Raw genomic sequence first — 12740 nt, 5'->3', positions numbered from 1 at the left:
CGCCCCCTTCGCGCTGAGAACTCGTGTTTACGGGCCTTTAACACTAGCATTGAGTGTCGCTTATTCTCAGACCTTCTAGAAATATCTTATTCCCAGTCAGCCGAGACAGGTTCTAAAGATCATAGATTGTATCGCTGGAGGATTTCCGATCCACATTATCGAATTTGAACTGGTGCGCTGGCCCTCTCAATGCGGAAGTTTTGATCGTCTCGAATTTTCAGTCGGCGACGGACGTTTATTGTTTAAGTAATGTAATATATTAAAAAATACAGGGAAACCTATCTCCATTTGTTTTTAGCGATGCAGCGGAACTAACAAGGAACATTTTGATATATAACATGACCATTGTACACTATCCCTGATGGAATAATAAGCTCCACTCGACTAACTCGTTCCCGTGCATTTTTATCTCTGTTTCAGCACACAGCCCCTCTACCATCAATGCCTAACCCCTGTTCGACCAACTTTGGGCTTTTTCCTTAATATAAGCCTAATTGTAAAAGATAAGAATTAATCTAAGTAATTGCTGCACCTTCATCTTGAAACCTAAGATACGATTATTCTATTATTTAGGCCTATTCAAATTACACCATGTAGAAAAAAGACCCAGTCAAAATTGTGCATCACACTTTGACAAAGAAATTAGTTCTAGGCTATAAATTGTACGACTCAAACAAATTTTGTTCTCATAAAGTCGCTTTTAGTTTGATGCAAAATGTCATTTGCTTTTAAAATGTGTATAGGCCAAATCAAAAGGATATTTCAAACTTTGCCATGCTTAGAGCCATATTGGATTCAATTTTTTTCCCAACCATTATGCCTCTTTCATCATAACATTATTTATCCTATTTCAACATCAAAGGCCTTCAAGTAGAACGAGGGACTACGTTGGGATCAAATCGTAGTTTTAAGATCTATTTCATTCAATCCAGGATTTCACTGTCAATTATTAAAGACATGTGTTGTGGGAGTTCATAGTTGTTGTGATAATCCATCATTTGTTAGTATAAGGCTATTTGACGGATTCGAAACTGAAATTTTGTAATTCTTTTAGCTTTATTTTGTTTAATTCCAGATGTTTATCATGACACAGTTTGTTTTGGGGGTTTGTCTGCGAATTTGTATACTGCCGGCAGAAGTAGTTTGATAATTCGTTCTATGTAAATAAATGGCTATTTGAGGGATTTGAAACCGAAATTTAGTGAATTCTTTAGTTGTATTTTGTTTGATTCTATGTGCTTATCATGACTAGGGCATGATTCATTTTAGGGGTTTGTCTGCGAGTTCGTATACTGTCAAGTGAAGTTTCTTTGTTAATTCGTTTTATGTAAGTATCAAGCTATAGGATATATATATATATATATATATATATATATATATATATATATATATATATATATATATATATATAAATTTAGTGAATTCCTGTTTTATTTTGGTTTATTCCAGGTTTTTATCAGTAAAATATGAACCTTATTTCATAGGTTGGTGTTTGATTGAAAACTAAAAATGGATGATAGTTCTAAATTTTATTTTGATTCACATGACCAATCTAGCAAGTATGGCTCACTCGTCTTTAAGATTGAGAAAGCTATTGCATTAATCCTTCAATTCAAGTTGGCATACAACCATTTATACAGATATTTACCTTATCAATATAAATATGCCAATAGTCATGAAATCCAGAAAAACTTTTCCCGTCCAGATTTTGAAACATCATTTGACTCAATTTTTCCTCCTAGAAAATTGCTTTAGCTCATTCCAATGTTCGCAGTAAAAGTGAATTGTAGTATGTATGATTCCCATCCATCAATTTTATGTTGTTTTGTATTTTTAGCGAAATTATCTCGAAAAAGGTCTCACAAGTCAAGGCAGGTGGGAGCCAGAAAAAGAAATATTCCAAGGAAATATTAAAATACGCAAGGCAAACACATTTATTGTTCACTCTTTTTCCTATCCATATTTTGAAATTGAAGTTTTGTAATAAACAATTAATTTCTTTCTTAATCTATATTTGATTTGGAAGGTCATCATGCTTAGGACTCAGTTTGTCATCGAAGCAATACAGTCTTGTTTATGTATCAATTGCAGGGGGGCCGGGCGGTCATTATATTGCAGACTTATCCAAATTACTCTTACCAGCGTTTTTCAGTGTGTTAACTGCATCCTACTCGGCATTAAAAGGACATTGAGGAATTGAGTTTTAGCCACTGAGCCCTCGGCTGGATTCGAGCAAAAGACCTTAATTGACTTCCCAAATCTAATCTTCAATACATAAATATTAGTCATATAAATTTTTATTTCATTGAAAGAAATTCTACTGAACACAGATTTTGAAATGAAGGATATGTTGATTTATCCAGGCAAAATAATTACAGCAAAATCAACTTATGATCATCAAGGTGAAGTTTTCATATATCTTCAGATAATTTGTCTACCCCTGATGATTGAAGCATTTAGGCTACACGTTATGAAACCTCAACGCTTGATCTACTCGTGCCAAATAGTCAGCTACAGTTGATTTTCATGCCAACTGACCTCTTTCCACCTGTAATTAAGCAATCCAATGTAAGAATTACTCAGTTAATATCACAGAGAAGCGAAATAAAGTATAGATATCTTATAAATCGTACGTTTGTCGTGAAAATCTATTACTACTGTCTCGTAGAACATAGACACCTTCGAGCCATGTGGCATTGGTATTTTAAGGGCTATTCTGTTTACTCCAAAATAAGTCTATGATTAACATTAAAAAAGCTTCATATCAAGGGTATCTTGCAGGACTCTTGATGCCCATGAATTATCATCCCATGATAACAATGAATCCAATTCTACATGTATGTTAGCACGACTGATTACTAATCCAAATATTGTAAACATGGCATTAGAAAAACTAGGGGTCCAGGGACACCATGCCCACTTGGAAAGTGGTTTCAAATGCTCAACAATCTAACAATTTCAATATCAGAGATGCTAGGGCCAAAGTACCAAAATTCCGGAATTTAGAACGGAGGGTCAGAAAAATTCTCCCCCAGGAAAATTTTTGCGTTTTTGCATCACCGGAGATACAGTATCACGATCGGCATCTTTCATCTGAAAATACGACGGCAGGCATTCGTTGTGCTTCACATCCCTCGCTGCCTTCTTATGCCGCGCGCTATCCGGGTGACGAAGAATATCTTTTTTCCCGCCACTACCGTATTTGACCTGGTCTTTACAAACGACGCAGTACGCCACGCCAGCTAAGTCTAACTTATGAATGTAGTTCGATAAGTAGTCCCCGTTACTGTCCTTACACTCTAGCCAGTGCCAGTTAAATTTATTTTTTATACTGCTGTCAATTGCCTTTATATCGGCCGACTCCCGACTGAAAATCTTTCCGTGCGTGCTCATTTTGCAGACCGTCCCGCTTGACAGCTGCAGGCAAAAAGAAAGTTACAAAGCTGCGTGCCTCAGGACATAGCAAGCGCATGGTTATAATTAAGATGATATTTATTAAATATCATCTCGGAAACGGAGACCAAGATAAAATAACACAGAAGCGACGACGAGTACAAGCAAACGAAAGCTTTTACGGTCCGTGCCAATACTGGTCGCCGCGAGGAATTCTCACCAAATTTCCGGAATTGACATCGGCGATCCTAAATTTCCGGAATTCCGGATATTTCCGGAAAACTAGCATCTCTGCAATATTCAACGCCCCCTGGTGACCATATACAGAATCCAATGACCATGAAACTCAACACAATCATAGAACATGTCAGCAGCTACGATTTTGTAATTGATTGTGATAACAAAATATGCCTCGTTACCACTTTAATATGGAAATACTAAGTTATTCTACTATTCAGCGCCCCCTGGTGACCATATTCAGAACCCAATGACCTTGAAACTCACCACAATCATAGAACATGTCACGAACTATAACTTTGTAATTGATCATGGTAGCAAAATATGCCTAGGCACCAATATAATAAGGAAATACTAAGTTATTCTACTATTCAACACCCCCGTGTGACCATATAGAAAAACTAATGGCCTTAAAACTTGCCACAATCATAGATGATGTCATAAGCTACAACTTTGCAATTGATTGTGGTTACAAAATATGCATTGATACGAATATAATATACAAATACTAAGATATTGCATTATTCAACGCCCCCTGGTGGCCATATACAAAAACCAATGACCTTGAAACTCACCACAATCATAGAACACGTTATGAGCTACAACTTTCAAAATGATTGTGGTAACAAAATACGCTTAGGTATCAATATAATGTGGAAAAACTTTTTCCCACTTACGAATGAGTACTGCTGACATCAAGATGGCCGCCAATTGCGTCATAATTGGCTGATGAAAAATACCTGTCTCAGGTATAAAACATCCCTTTCCAAAGAATACCCATCACTAATTGCAATGAGAAATGATAAACCAGTAGGAAGCTACAGAACTCAGAATTTGGGCCAAAATTAACATTTTTGGGCACTAAAAAGGTCATAGGACGGCCATCTTGAGTCTAAAATCGACCCAATTTTTGTTATGCTGATGGGCACTGGGGGAATTCACATATATCCGAAAGATCAAGTTAATTGATCAAAGCGTCTTCAAAATTTCCCTCAAAAAGTTCAAAAATGTGTAAAAAGTGCTGATTTTGGCGAACAACAATGGCTGCCAGTCGGCCATCTTGAATCTGACAGGGCCAGTTTTTGGGCTGAAGATGTGTCTAGGGTAGATACATGTGTAACCCAAATATCAAGACATTACCTTGAAGTGTCTTCAAAACTTCCCAAAATAAATGGATTCCGTCTCGGATGGACGGACGAACGGACAGACGGACAACGGACGAAAAGTGAACGCAATAGCCCGCTGGGACTTAAGTCCCAAGTGGGCTAAAAATCTGTCATGAGATTCATCCCAATATGAATTATCATCAGAATCTTTCATAACTATGTCCAAAATATCAGCAAAACTCACTAGAGAACGTCTTTAGTGCATTGGCCATTACTACTACCGATATTCTCAATTTTGGAAATCTGACCCACGTGACACGTGGTTTCCATACCCCCTTCTACATGCCAAATGTATGATATATCACTTTCCAACCTTGTTAGACATTGTAGGCCGTCTGGTGTCGCCATCTGCTGATAGGAAAATGAGTTAGAATGCTTCACTGAAATCAATACTTGACTATTCTATTCACTATAGCTGGTCTATTCAAATCGGTCGCTAGCGACCGATTGCCAGTTAAAGGGTTTTAAGCAAAACATCAAGTACTTACAGCATCTGAGACAGTTGAGCTTAAGTTAGAGTGTTTAGATAGAACTTTGACTGCCAATGTCGAAAAAGCCTGATTTGAAACGTACACTTGCGCACTGTGGTTTAAATATATTCCACCCAACTATATTCCTGCGAGAATCCGCAAAGGAATTGAAGACTGTAGTGACCAGTTCATTCCACAAATAATAGCTGGAAAGAAAGTAATCAAAATAAATTTTCGTACACATAAGTATTAACCAACCCACTTAGGCATTCCACTGACTGGCTCTACCCACTATATTCAGGGCCTTAAGCTACTCTAGGCGAATCCCACAAAGCTAGGCATTAACAATGACCATTTCTTCACCGAGTACATTTATTCGCTACCATATGTACTCGTGTTATTAAAGAAATCATTTAAAACATTCCCTGGTTAACGGATTCTCACCTTAATTACATTAACTCCAGTGTCGTTGTCATCGATCCGAGTCGTCAACTGAACGCGGAAGTAAAATTCCGTATTAAAATTCCCACCATTTCTGTCCAAAAACGTTGATTAGAGCCAGAAATCATCCGGAAATGCAGCCAACGTAAATTGATTTACGAATAGACTTAATCAATTGACTCATTTTAGGGATCATGGTTTCGTGCAATTCATTAAAGTACTAAAACTTGCGTGATTTCAACCATCCACCATGTTGTTTCATTAATAAAACAATTGTTGCATGCTGGCTGTAGTTATTCCAGTTCAAATTCACGGTTGCAGTGCAATAGAAATATCTTGGTCACATTTATTTCTATAAGAATGATATTTGAGGATATGAGTACAAAGGGTAAACTAGGTGTCCAGGGATACCATGCCCACTTGGGAAGAGGTATCAAATGCTCAACAATCTAATAGTCTCAATATTCAATTACCCCTGGTGACCACATACATAAACCAATGACTTGAAACTAACCACAATCAAAGAACATGTCAAAAGCTTCAATTGAGCAAATGATTGTGGAGCTATAAAACATGCCCATTTTCAAAAGATTGCTCGGAACTTACGCGGCCGAGCAACTGCGCTGCTCGGTTTACTGCTCGGACATTCTGCTCGGTTTTGATAAATTAGCCCCGCGCAATATGAGCTGCTCGATAATCTCTGCTCGGTTTCAATCGTTTGTAGATCCGTGCAAATACGAACTGCTCGGCATGCTGCTCGGAATTGAACGTATGAAATACCGAGCAAAGGCACGATACTCGGGTTGCTCGGAACATCTGTCATCGCTGAACTCTACGTAGTGAACGCACCAACCTCTAAACTCTGAATGATTTGGCCGTATATCTGTCTTTGGGTTTTATATGCTACCCGAACAATAGATAATTATCTGGCCGAGTAATTACACCGATCAGAAAGACTTACTCGGCCGAGCAGGATTTTTTTTGCCGAGTAACTGCTCCAGTAACGCAACTTTGCTCGGATTAGCGTCATAGTAGCAAGTAATTAACGCCGATGTTGCTATTCGCGTAGAGATGATGTACCACTGGAGCAAACGTTGATACATTTTTGAGCGCGCCTTTGACGGAGAAAAAAAATACATGAAAAAAAATATTGTTCATTAGTTGTAGAACTACATATCATTAGGTTTTTGGATGTTTGAGTGAACTATTGATCATATTTTACCCATGAAGAGACAGGTGACAACAGCCGTTGATTTAGAGGCGTCTTTAATTGTTTACGATTTTATTTTTCTGGTAATGTTTTTACTGAACTAAATCTATGAATTATTTCGTAGGCCTATTGGTATGTATTTTTCGCGTGGCATGAATTATCTGTATACTCGACAATCGTGTGCCAAAGGCCGATGACGGCTTCAAACGAATGATCTTGTCATACGATCGAATTACAAATTTGCTCCGAACATCCACCTCGGATCCATTCACAAATGGGCCTATATATGTCAACTAATCTGATGGGCTGTTTTTGAAGTGACTAGAATTTGTACATCAGAATATGAATAAATATGCGTCTTGACGTTCAAATAGAAAAATTAATTGTTACAAGTTATATACGATGATTTTAGTTAATGATATAAGTTCACAAATTTCTTGCCAAAAAACTTTTATTCTCGATGAGGTAAGCTAAACCTTTCTAATTTTTATATACTTTACAGTGTCATTCAATACGCCAAGTCTTAATATTAAATCATTAAAAGTTTATACTTATTTTTACTTTTTATTTTACTTTATTTATCAAAAATAGGCCTACGAGTCTCAAGCTTTGGCAGAGCCGCATCCATGGGTCCGCCCGGGCCGATATTCATTCTGTTATCGATTAAATTCATTAATTTAATAGGGGATATGCAAATCACTATAATTGTGAAACTATAGTTTAGGCCTAGCTCCGATGAAAATAACAGGGATACTTGTTTTTATTACGATAAAAATGCGTAGGACCGGCCTTTTAGTTAGACCGTGTGAAAAGTCATCACGCGGCGTACGAGAACCGTTATTTTAAACGGTGCGCTTTGGTACTTAGCAGGACCGGTTTCGGTTAGACCTAATTACCGAAAGTTTTGTTACACTCCGAGACTGTGGTGCGCTTTGCTTTCACAATTTGATCGGTGGTGAAGTGACCAGAGATTATATAAACAGTAAAACTATCATGTCTACTCGGTCAATTACGATGTCAGCAGGAAAAAAACGGGATTGCGAAGATTCCGAGGAAAGGCCTCGCAAACGTTCTAGAATATCCAGGTTAAGCCATCGAGAGCATGACGACTGCAATAAAAACGACAACAACGTTGTCGTTGCCGCCGCCGTCGGCACCATTCGAAATCGAAAAAGAACACATGAAAAACCAAAATCCAGTGTTGTAGGGTAAGCTAAACTGTTTTTAGAAGCTATGAACTAAAAAAATCTACCTAGTCTTCTGGCCTCTCTCGAACCTAATTTATTAATATAATATAGTTTTTGGTTAGTGACGTGAAGCGAATATATTTCATTCTTTTTTGTTCGATAACACAAATTTGGCATCTGTCTTATTCTAGCCTAAAGATTTGAACATGTGCCTGTCATGGCAACAGTAATTTTATTAATTATTTGTATCAAACATGTTTGGCAATCGGTTCATTCGAAATCAGGTGTAAATATTTAAAACTATCTACGGTTACGGGAGTCTATAGGCCTACACTCTATATCTAGGCTATAAATATATTAAAATTTGTCAAACCTGCGTAACCTGACCTTAAATTTCTATAGCCTAATGGAATGGGCTGAAATCACTCTGCTGTTCATCGGCTCCTTTTCCTATTCTCTGTTTAATAGTTACTGTGTAATGTATGCTTATTATTTTCATTCCAGGGTTGTCTCTGCTGTGGTTTCGTGTGATATGACCGACACTCAAAGCTACCTCTTGGACTTACTTAAGAATGAACAGCACTGGGAAGTGACTGGTGGAGTTTTCGTTGTTGCGGATGGCGCAGAATATTTTATAGTGAAAAACGGACAGAAATTTTATAGTGGAGCGGAAACTTGTCTGTTATTGACATGTGACTGCAAAGAGGGAATGAATGTTCATTCAGAATTGAATGCACTCAGTAAAATCGTTACTGAAGACATTGCTACTTTCAAAATGCGTTACACGAGTAGATACTGCAAACATTCCTTTGCAGTCGCAGAAATGTATAAAAATCGTTTAGAGAATGAAGTTTCTGATACCGTTTCAGTAGCTATTCTTTCTAACAAACCCTTCGTCGCTGCCGTTTCTGGTGTACATATTATCAAATGGAACAGTCGGTTAGGACATTTTATTTGCCGAACATGTCGTTTCAATAACAATTGCCCTCATATTGTGGAGTATAAAGACTGGTGCGAAGAAAATAATTTTGATTTACCGTCAAAAGCAAATAGTGATGATGAACCTACTGCGCAGAGAGAGATCAGTTCGGTGTCATCACTGAAAATACCCTATCCATTGCCAAGCAGTCTGCGGGAAGTTCTCAGGACACGAAAACTGGGCTTAGGGTATCCGGAAGCTCTTATTCCGTCATTGGTAACTCCTAGTTGCAAACATAATTTCCCGTGGGATAAGCGAGATCCTGTTTTAATGGGATGGGAATCGCAGAATGCTACAATATATACGGAAAACGGAGGACAGTCTTATACTATAAGAGATGGTGCTGTCAGGCCTATTAAAGGTAATGTAAAAATAATCAATCATTTAATAATATTAATCACAATGTCTAAACATTATATTATTATTTGTCCCTAAAATAAATGCTTATTTGACTTCTTAGTATTCAGTATTTTTTTGTATTTTTTTTGTAGTGTATTACATCCCCGCCACTGGTGATTGTGATTGTCGTTTATTTTTCGATGGCCAGCAAGAACTTTTAGTGAATTTGAATAATTCAAGTCTAGTGGATTATCGTTTGTTATTCAAGTATATGCATTTAATGGTAGAAGCAAGGAACCCGCTCTCATCATTTCAGAGGTATTTATACTTTTTGCTATTTTCCAATCACAAGTGTACACTTTTCTTCTAAAATTGCTAAAACATAATTTTTATTTCATTTAAGGGCTATGTCACGGTCAGCTGCAAAATTATTGAATGAACAGGCGATTCCACTTCACACTTTACAGCGTGCGTGGAATGTGTTTGTGCGATTATTAGACTTCGATTGGTCTCATGAATTTTCATGTCCAGTTTGTGAGGATCAACCTCGTACAATAATTTGTGATGGTATAGATCTGGGATTTCGGAAAGATCTGCTGCGCAACATAAAAGATGACTCACCCCGGGTAGAGAATGTTCAGGTTGAAGGCACAAAACATAAGGATAGAGTCTTCATACAAGATTCAAAATGTAAAAAATTACTCCATAAATATGCGTCTGAATCACTTGGTAAAACTGAAAAAAAAAACAGCTTGAGAGCATGTTAGCTAAACACAGTCACCTGGCTAATCTCAAATTGTTGGTCGAATCAAATTCATGTCTAAAAGCGAGATCTTGTGAACGCGTGTTGTTTAAAGCTTTGGCCTGCAATGGACCCATCTGTGCAGTAATGCAGTGCAATGATTATGAAGGGACTGTTGACTTGCTCTACGATCTTCTCGGTAGTGATGTTAGATATTTCAACAGTGACAATCACGCGAATGTGAGTGAACTGCTTAAGAGAGCACCAATACTTGTTCAGTTTATACTGGATTGTCATAATGAATCAGAGTTGACTGCCTATGTACTAGGATTAGTCATTGATATCATAGAAAGATCCAAGTTTTGCTTTCAGGTAAATTTTCCACATTAAGCTACTAATTTAAATCATTTTGGTTCTTCACCAAACTTTCTTGGATTAAACAACTTCAAAAAAACCTTATTATTGATCTGTTATTACAAAACAATGAATTTTTAGGTTACACGAAATGACACGGACAATTACAGACCGGCACAATCCGCAGAATTACTTAAATCGTTGGAGTTCTTCCCAAGTCTTCCAAAACAACACAGGTTAGTTACATACGAACGACTAAAATTTTTCCTTATGAGTAGATGTGAAATTCTTAGAATTATAAGTATTCCCAATTGTCAATCTGTAATTTCAGTGATGTTCGATATACAATGGATAGTGGAAATGAAGGCCCGGCATGCAGAGCTAGTGATGTAAACACTTGTCAAAAATATTCCAAGAGTCATCGTGTGCTTACTCCGGGTGTGTTCACAATATTTTGTCCACACGGGATCAGTTATGGATTCCAGGTTAGTATGACAAGTTATGCTTTTGAAAAAAAACTATGGCAATCTAGTACCTGTAACAATGCTGAATATGATTATTTACTAGGTCATGTCAAGTCATGAGTCACCAAGGCACCCTTTTAGTATATTCAAAACGAGATTCGCGAAAGCGCCAAAAATTATTGTTTATGACAATGCTTGCAAGCTTCACTCGTATTGTTTGAATAGGTAAGTTGATTATAGTCACTATTCTTAGTACCAGTACTAAGATAGAAGATATTATTTGAAATTAGTTTCAATTCTAATGGACTGAATTAGGTTTGAGACAAAAGTACAGGTTTCCTTTTGATTTATTTTCAGAGAGCCAGAGTTTTTCAAGGAAACTGTATTCTGTGTAGACAGGATGCATTGGAAAAATCACACTGGGTAAGTTTTTTTTTAGCTAACTTGCAATGAAGTCCAGGGGGCTAATGTTTTCACTTTTCCGTCTGTGTTAGAGTTTACAAAGCGCTTTGATGACGTAAACTTCAATATTTTTTGATAGCCTACAATTCCATTCTAATTTCAGATGCTGTATAGGGTACAAATAAGACACATATGGAGCCAATCTAGATATTCAGAAGATCAACAGTCAGATTAATGAACAGGCAAATGCTGGTCTCATCAGATTAAAGGCCCAGTTGGCATACATGAATATTGAAAACTTCATGAGAAACATTTCATTATTTTTATGTATATAAAACCGAGATAAAAAGGAAAAAATGCAATAATATGCAGACGTTGCATAGATTGAGAAAAAGATATTGAAACATTGGACAGCTAATTTTTATTTGTAAAATTGTTAAATTTATTGTTGATAGGTTTTCATCCGTTCGGTCTGGCATTTCTGTCGACTGCTTGATCTTGATGTTGTACATGTATATGTTTCGTCAAATTCTGAAAAAAGTAATTGTAATTTTATAAAAATATTTTGTTGAGTCCTTTAAGTTGATTAATCGGAAAGCAGCTAATGAACTTACTGCATGCTGATTCTTCGACTGTTTGCAGTACACTCTCCTTGTTAATTGTCGATTGTGTATTGCCTGAAAAATTTTTAAAAATAATTCAGAGATAGTTAATGAGAATAATGAATTAATTTGATCATTTAATATCAGTGTATCTATTTGTGTATATATTTAATTCGATAGTGAAATTTGCGATTTTAACTTACTGTATTCTGCTGGTTCCGAGTACTGTATACCAATTTGTGGGACACCTTTCTCAATTACAGTTGACTGCAAATTAGCTGGAAAAAAGAATAAATGTTTACACCTGTTTTGAATACTCATAAGAGTTGAATATTGCTAATACCATAAATATATATATATGTATATCAATCAAATCAGGGAATTGTACCTCTTTGGTCGTGTAACAGGGTCATTTCAAAACTGCACACTTGGGAGAGAGAACCGTTTTCAACGCAGTTCATGATTGCATCTTCTATCACGGTTTCTTCAATTGGTGCTCGGGCAGGTGCTCGTGGTGCAGGAACCGGTCGAATCCTGGGCGCTGCAACTGGAACTGAGTTGTCACCTAAATAATAAGAAACATTTCTTAAAACTAGCAGATATATATATATATATATATATATATATATATATATATATATATATATATATATACATATACATACATACAATGCATACATACATACATACATACATACATACATACATACATACATATATATATATGGTTCCTACATATCAGTCAAATCAGAAT

At 36.6% G+C, this 12740-nt stretch overlaps 1 protein-coding gene and 1 long non-coding RNA gene across 5 annotated transcripts in view; both read right to left on the bottom strand.

Moving 5' to 3' along the window:
- LOC141900770 (structural maintenance of chromosomes protein 6-like) overlaps positions 1 to 12740 on the bottom strand; it is a 255440-nt gene that overhangs the window by 72484 nt on the left and 170216 nt on the right. The gene's annotated exons all lie outside the window — the stretch shown is intronic.
- On the bottom strand, positions 2140 to 5804 carry LOC141900772 (uncharacterized). The gene is made up of 4 exons (XR_012618765.1): positions 5711 to 5804; positions 5285 to 5472; positions 2377 to 2548; positions 2140 to 2265 (listed from the first exon to the last, which is right to left on the bottom strand). It is a non-coding gene; the product is annotated as an uncharacterized LOC141900772 (long non-coding RNA).

The sequence above is a fragment of the Tubulanus polymorphus genome, chromosome 2 (assembly GCF_964204645.1).
Source record: "Tubulanus polymorphus chromosome 2, tnTubPoly1.2, whole genome shotgun sequence".
Classification (NCBI taxonomy): domain Eukaryota; kingdom Metazoa; phylum Nemertea; class Palaeonemertea; order Tubulaniformes; family Tubulanidae; genus Tubulanus; species Tubulanus polymorphus.
This window is presented reverse-complemented; position numbering and strand designations above follow the sequence as displayed.